Source organism: Amblyomma americanum, chromosome 8, assembly GCF_052857255.1.
Source record: "Amblyomma americanum isolate KBUSLIRL-KWMA chromosome 8, ASM5285725v1, whole genome shotgun sequence".
NCBI classification, from domain to species: domain Eukaryota; kingdom Metazoa; phylum Arthropoda; class Arachnida; order Ixodida; family Ixodidae; genus Amblyomma; species Amblyomma americanum.
In genome coordinates, this window is record NC_135504.1 from 57,991,810 (window position 1) to 58,000,029 (window position 8,220).

Sequence of the window (8,220 nt, forward strand, 5' to 3'; positions counted from 1 at the left end):
CCTTCAAAGAAACTATCGAACAAGGAGCAGTATTACGGTAGTGACACGCAGTTTAAATTGATCGTAGAAACACATTAGACACAAGGAGTCTTTGCGACTTCCTCCAAGATGTTCTTTGCGATGTTTTTGGACAAAGCTGAGCCGTTATTGTTTAAAACGTGAAGCGATTATATGGGCCTTCATAACAAGGAAAATTTAAGATGCGCCGGGAACTGGTTAGCAAGCACCGGGCAGAGTTATAGAGCCATTAACAACTGGTATCTCTATACACCAGAATTATGAAATTATGCAATACAAACTATTGTTTTAAAACTCTGCAAGATACGTCGTAGAGGTCTATATAGTCAACACTACTGCAATCTGGGCATTATTTTTATGACAGGCTGTAGTACGATGACGGATAAATAATTGAAACTAACTATTCATTTATTCAATTTTTTCCTAACACAAAACGACCACATTAATTCAGAACTTGAAAGCCGCAGCCATAAAAAGTTAGCTGCATTTATTAACTTTCCGAATTGGTAACAAGGTTCGAGATAAAGAATAATAAAAAGATCTATTCGGACACACTTTAATGTGGCTTCTCCAGGTTGCCAATTCATTAAATGGAGTCGCTGCACTTGGTTTCGTCACAAAAACAATGTTAACACTCTTTTCGTCATGCAACACTTCACTAACGTATGTGCTTCTGCATCAAACATTGCAGCATCACCATTTTGTTAGTGTGCAGAGCAAGAATGCCAGTGTTGTGACTTTTTAAAACCGTGTTTTTGACGCTCGATATCTAGAACCACAATGTCGGCGTTTTCCGATTGCTGCATCCTACTCCGATCACGGCTTTTTAAAAACCGAGCTCGCCTTTTGTGTTACTGGCCTGAAACTTTGCCATAGAGTAATACGCCTGAAACAACAACCTGCAACTGTTGTTTTTGAGTTTCAGTTATTTGCTCCTATTTTAGCGTAACTTAAATGTCGTAAATGTAAGCGTAAACATCTGTGCCTTTCCTAGCAAACCACAGGCATAGACACTATGTAGTTAGCGTGACGGATTTTAAAAGGAAAAGGAGTGTCAAAGATTTGGAAACACCCAGTACAGTTAAAATAATTGTGAAGGTGATCACTTCAGGCTTAGCCCATGCGCAATAATTCTTCTCTAGTAGTTAATCTCTTGCAAGGAAATGACATAAAGTACGTAAGCATAGGTGCCTTCTTATATCTGTTATTCTGCCTCGTCATTTCATGACCAGCTAAATGATGACCGGCGAAATGTCGATTTCGAGTCCATCTGGTCCTCTGTCATCGGTCACTCCTATACACCTGCGGCTTTCAAGCGTCTGTGGCAAGCGGCACTGCCATTGGGTGGTTGGCAACCGGGCCTGATTATTAGCTGCCCGTCGCAGCAAATAGCAGCCAGTGGACAGGTCGGGTCGTCTGCTGATGACCGAGCGCTGCAATGCGCCTCATCAGTGGCTGCATATCGCAGTCAATGCAGCCAGTGGTGATGGCCTGTCGTTAACCACCCAATGAGCGAGTTAATTTCCACACACACTTGAAAGCCGAGGGTTTATCGGAGGGACTAATGACATAGAACAAAATGGACGTGAAATGAACATTCTAAAATCGGCAGCTTAATGGAATACAACCCTCGATAAGCGATACAGCAGGAGAGGTTCATTCACCTTGGTCCGCTAACGCGGAGTCGATCGCCTTCGTAGCAATTTCAACCGTGCTGTAACGCACCGAAGGCGATAAAAGCGTGGTAGCGAGCCTGATGGCTGTACAAGAGGTTCAAAGAATGACTGTATGCCACCGCGTAACGCTATGCTCCAACAACTCAAGAGTGCATGATAACGTCGGCTCGTGGTACTTGGCTTCAAAGTTGCACTTATACTCATCTCGTTGCGTCCAGTGAACGGTGACACCCCTTGCTCTACAGACTGGGACTGCCGCAAGTTTAAGAGCAGGTGCAGCAATCCTACCAACGGACGTTGTAGATGCCCAAGGGGAACAAAGTACGAGGAGCAGAGGAAGTTCTGCCCGATAAGTGAGTCGCCGCTGCCTGCAGATGCCTCGAAATCTGTGGTGTTGCCTACACAACGCTCGCCCTTCAGGCCAGTTGTTTTGTTCATTGCACAATATTCACCCCCCTGTTTTCTGCTGGCCGCGGTGAATTTTATATCGCGTGAGAGCATTGTTGTGGTGTGACATTACTGTGGGGAGAACTTTAAGTAATTACTGCCTAAGTGAAACCAACTCTACCCGGCTGCATGTATGTGACTAAGAAAACAGTCACTACCAAATCGAAAGGAAATTTTGTTTAAGTCGACGTCAGAGCTCTCCAAAAAAGCTAGAAACAGAAATAAAACTAACCTTGATTTATGACTTACAAGGAAATCGCTTTAGTTTTTAAGTACATGGTTTGAGAAGCGAGACCTAACAGCCAAACTTAACGGCCGTTTGTCGAAACGATATTCTCTGTGGCTGCTGGTAAAAAAGATAAGCAGTGGGGCGCAATACTGTCCAGTGCCAGGCTTTCCAGTAACTATTATACGATGACGTCAAAGGCATCCGAGACTCTCTGAAAATAAGAACGGTACTGGTTAGGCCCACTTTAAGACACTGTATTAAGCGAAACACTTTCAGACACTGTATTAAGCGGGGGTTAATGCCGAAGAGATAGCAAGTAGTTAGGGTAAGATACGAAAGAAACTATCACCTAGGCGTTAGGAAAGACATCGTAGAATCAAGAAATTGCTCGGTACCTACGCGACGATTATCCTCTCCGCAGAATGAAGGGAATGCTCTATATCACCTCTTTATCTGCTCTTGTCTGCATTTGAGGGAAATTAATCGCGCCTAAAAGAGCCGAGACCAGACGGTAAGAAACAAAAATCATTTACGACGTTTTCAACCGCATGCTGCACAGCAAGGGACTGCAAAGGGCGGTTTCATTTTATTTCATTTTCATTTGTTCATAATCTTGCCATACAAATTATCAAAACACTTAGTGAACCCATAGCCAAAGGCTAGTGTGGGGTTCAGAAACAAAATGCATAATTGCAATGACACAGCACTTGTGTAAAATGAAAAGCACAAAATCAACGGCGAAAGATCAAACTACCGCATACAATGAGAAGATAACAAAATAATATCCATTTTACAGCAGAATGAGTAAAGATCTATCAAGAACAACACGGTACATGAAATACAAACCGAAAACGACTACCACAGAGGTCAAATAAGGCTCATAAAATATGTTCTTAATGTTTTATTTGTTTCATGGGACTGTTTTATTTCTGGGAGTAAAGCGTTCCAAACCTTGAATCCTGAAAACTGCACCAATCTTTCGCAGTAGATGTTATTATTCGGTGGCAGATCAAATTCTCTTCTTCTCTTGTTCTCTTGTTGCAGCACGCTTCTTCGCAATCTCTGCGTGTCTTTTCATGCAGCCTGCAAAAGCATACTCTCGTAAAAGACCTCTGTTAGTCATAACCAGTAATACACTGTCGGCCGCGCCTTTCGCTCGCAGAGTGCGATATCCCCGAGACGTGCCACGACTACCTTGGGCCAAGCGCCAGCAGCTGTACCCTGAAAAGATGCATCTGCAAGGAAGGTGCTTACCTCATGGGCGAATACTGCTCTTACCCCGCTGGTAAGCTCTAACGGTTGGACGTATTTTGGGGCCCATAACACCGCACCACGTGGCACACAACAGTGCCGTCCGCTTACCGCGTCAAAGGGTGCAACTACGCGGAGCATGTGCTGATAATAATTGGTTTTTGGGGAAAGGAAATGGCGCAGTATCTGTCTCGTATATCGTTGGACACCTGAACCGCGCCGTAAGGAAAGGGGTAAAGGAGGAAGTGAAAGAAGAAAGGAAGAAAGAGGTGCCGTAGTGGATGGCTCCGGAATAATTTCGACCACCTAGGGATCTGGGACTAGCAAAAACCCTGACGGTGCTAACTCCGGAACCTTCCCGCCGCAGTGGGCCGCTGCCTTGCGCAGCCCCAGCCTCGGTGACCAACTCTGGGCCGTCCAGCAGGCCCGCGAGGCGACGGCGAGGCAACACCTCGACGTCCCCACGTGAGAGCCCTAAGGCCCCGTCGGCGAAAGCTCTGCAGGACGTCAAATAAAGTTGTTACCAACCAACCTGGGGATATTTAACGTGCACTGACATCGCACAGCACACGGGCGCCTTAGCATTTTTCTTTGTGCTAGGATTTCCATGGCGAGAAATGTGATCCTCAAAACACTATTTTCTCCCACCATTCGAAAACAAAAATGCCAGGGAAGCCGATAATAGCGTTCAGATTGTTAAACTCTGTCTGGTCCCGCAGTGGAAGTGAATTGCAGCGCGGTGTGGCCTTGGAATCGTCAAAGAAAAAAATTATTCACATCATCGCAGAGTGCTTGCGAAAACCACCCTGTATTGCCAGTACCCGTATTGCATTTGGTTTCTTTGATACTTCATAAAGGATTTTTTTTTCATTGAAAGCAGCTTTTCGTCTCATTTTAACGTGAGGGCGTTGAAGGTGCACTGAAGATGAATCTGAATTCGTTCTTTTCCCGCCAGAACTCAATCCAGACGTTCCGAGCGTTCTTAGAAACTTCAAATTATTGTCCGGTGCTGCGAATTTTCCCCATTTAAATCGGATTAAACGGCCGGGACTTTTTTTAACTCAACGCTGAAGGTAGGAGGAGTCAACCAACGCATGGAGTGCCATTCAGCCAGTCACGTTACCGCTTCGCTTTCGCTTTTATTTTGTTGTTTTTTTGTTTTGGGTTTATGTGAATAGCTTCAGTCGCAGACAACATAGCTGCAAATTAAACTCACGGAAATAAAAATACGCGTGGACTCTCTGATCCACGTATCATACCGCCGATGTCAGAGCGGCAAGCCGACACGAGACTGGCTGAAAGCCACTACACGCATTGGTTGGCTCCTCCTACCTTCAGCTTTGAGTTTTAAAAAAAAAAGATGCGGGAGCCGGGGCATTTAATCCGATTTAAATTGGAGAAATCGGCCACACAGGACAGTAATTCGCATTTTCTAAGAATGCTCGGAACGCGTAAATTGAGTTCCCGAGGTAAATAGATTTCAGATTCCTCTTTACTGCGCTTTTAAAAGGCTCGCTCACCGGGAAAACCCTGCGTCCTTGTCGTCAATTTATGTGGGCCCCTCTAGTAGGCCCGTACCCGGGGTTTAGCTGGATACTTGTATAAGAATAAAGTAGAAACTTTTTCTCATTTTTTTAATATATTGTGGCGTTTACCGGGTTGCTCCTGTGGTTTAAGGTCAAAGCTACGTGAACTTGGGAAAACCGAACCGTGTTTTCCCAGCACTCACGATGTTTAAGATGTTTGAATTGGACCATTTTCTTTAAATGCCATAATAAAACAAACGAAAATAAAATTGTTATAAACTTTTACTACGCATAAGAAATCTAATTCAAATCAATATACCCCTAAAGGCCCTTAGTCGAGGATATTACATAAGAGGAGCATCGGTACACACGTTAAGCACAAAGGTGCAATATATACATATATAACTTATAACACTTCTAAAAATAACAAAAACAACCTGATTATACCCAATGAAAAATAAAACGTTCATTAGAAGAACACTGCAACTCCTAGTGCAAAACCAAATAACAATACATCAGAATGAAACAAGTGACAGATGCAATGAGCGATGCTACACAGACACTTTTGTTCGGAGCTCCTGTAACTTGTGCAGGTACTTTCTGTTACGATGTGTGATTGTATATTATTGCAGTGTACTGTGGTACGAGGTATGAATGATATCGCAACAGAGATGTGTCATGAAATGCGTTTAGCTATGAACGGCGGATTCCGGCGAGGAAAAAATGTTTCTATTGATCGGAATATATCGCCATGGGGCAAAAGCAAGGTAATGGGTGTTATTTAGATGCTATATTTACTTAAAGGTCACAAGTAACAGTATTTGACGAACCCACTGATCCTGAGCCACCGCGGTGGCTCAGTGGTTTTGCTGCGTGGCTGGTGACACGAATGACGCGCGTTCCATACTGGCAGCAGCGGTCGCATTTCGATGGAGGCGAAATATTAGAAGCCAGCGTATTTTCCAATGTCAGTGCATGGTAAAGCACTCCAAGTGAATGAAATTCTCCGCAGCTTTCAACGGCTTTAATCGTAGCCTTAGTCGCTTTGTACGTTAAACCTCATAAACCAAACAGATCCGAAACCATCGATCCGAAAGTGACCCGCTATACGGCCGTTCTATCAGGGCAGGAAGTTCTAATGACCTCTCTTCAGGAGCAGACAAGCAGGCTGCCCGGTTGTATTTGCTGAAGGTACCTTTTATCAACAAACGAGAGTGATGCTTAGCTCCGTTGACTTGAAGTTCCTGGTAGTAATTAAGAACATCAAGTTTCACTAGCGCGTCTACAATGGCACCAACCGCGAAGACAAGCTCAAGGACAACATGAACCATATTCGACATGACGCCGAAACCAAGAAGAATGACCTCCCCCACCCGCAATCAAAGCACTCGACAAAGCCGAAGCTGAACTCCAAAGCCCAATGCGAGAACGCGAACCACCGACATTGCAGTGTCGATCACCGGCTGTGAAACTACTGCCCTAGGTTACTCGGGAACAGAGTACTGCGTGACTTTTCCAGCATTCGCCGCATTGCTCAAGAGTGTGGCTATCGTATGGGACGACTTTCAAATACGCATCGCTGAAAGTTACGTTATTACACAATCGGAACGATGTACCCCACAAGTAACCAACAGACACAACTATACCCGGGCGATGGCTCAGTGGTTAACGGGCTCGTCTACTGATCCGCAGTAAAATTGGTTTTTGGGAAAAGGAAACGGCGCAGTATCTCTCTCACATATCGGCTGACACCTGAACCGCGCCGCGAGGGAAGGGATAAAGGAGGGAGTGAAAGAAGAAAGGAAGAAAGAGGTGCCGTAGTGGAGGGCTCCGGTATAATTTCGACCACCTGGGGATCCTTAAAGGTCTATTCACACGACGGACCGTTCGCCCGCGGCCCGAGCATCGCGTGTTCGTGCGTCACCACATTGAGAGGCATGCTGTCGGCCCGCGGACTGGGCAACCGAGGAAGTTCAAGTCCCTTTCCCATCCGCGGAAATTAGCGGCGGCCCCCGAAGATGCGCGGGCTAGCTCTGGCAACCGCCGCTCTTGACAATATTTCGGCTGCCGCATTTCGCTGAATGACGTTGAGCTGGCCCCCTATTTTGACAAGCTGCGCTGCTTTCGCTTCTATGAAAAAGTGATCGACCTGGCTAGCCAGACGGCCCGGGCCATTGAGGAATTGTACAAAAGGCTGCACCTGCACCATTCAATCGCAGACATGGGTCGGGAGGAAAAACCAGTTAGACCAGCGTTGCCAAACGCTTTAAAATAATCTGGCAACAGTGGTACACCCAGCGTCTGCTCTTTTGTTCCGTCGCATACGCTCAACTTCATCGGATCGCAGGCCAGTTTTTAGTGGCGCATGAACACGTGATGCGCAAGCCGCGGGCGAACGGACGACCGTCGTTTGAATCCGCCTGAACGTGCACTGACCGGAGTACCTGGGTTCAAACCCTACCGCGACAACCGCGTTTCGATGCAAGCGAAATGCAACGTTAAGTATCCCCAGTCAGTCAAAATTACCCCTGAGGCCTCCGCTACGGCGCCCCTTTCTTCCTTTCTTCTCTCAGTACCTCCTTTATCCCTTCCCTTACGGTGCGGTTCGGGTGTCCACCGAGATATGTGAGAAAATTACTGCGCCATTTTCTTTCCGCAAAACCAATTCTCAATCCGGCAGCCTTTCTAGTCCTCCAGCAGTGTACCCGAGATGGGATCAGAGGCATGGACTTTTTGACTGAGCATCGAGCAGTCAGCGACCTTCAGTTTAAGTCAGTCCCGTTGTTGCAAAATGGAGTCATGCTTCTGCTCCAGAAATCGCAAAGTAAAACGGACATTAGTGTACCACAAGAAGAAATGGTCATCCCACGACGGTCAAGTGTCATGGTCTCTGTAGGAGTCGAGGATGCCAAGAACATCGACAATATTTAGAAGGGAACTCGCAGATGCTCTTAAACTGAGGGAGTGATATCGAAACAGGAATCACCCACTACTGCAAACGTCAGTGAAGAATATCGACACATCAGTCAGGCACAGCGATTGATTTCTTACCCAAACTGTATGAAGTTCCAGA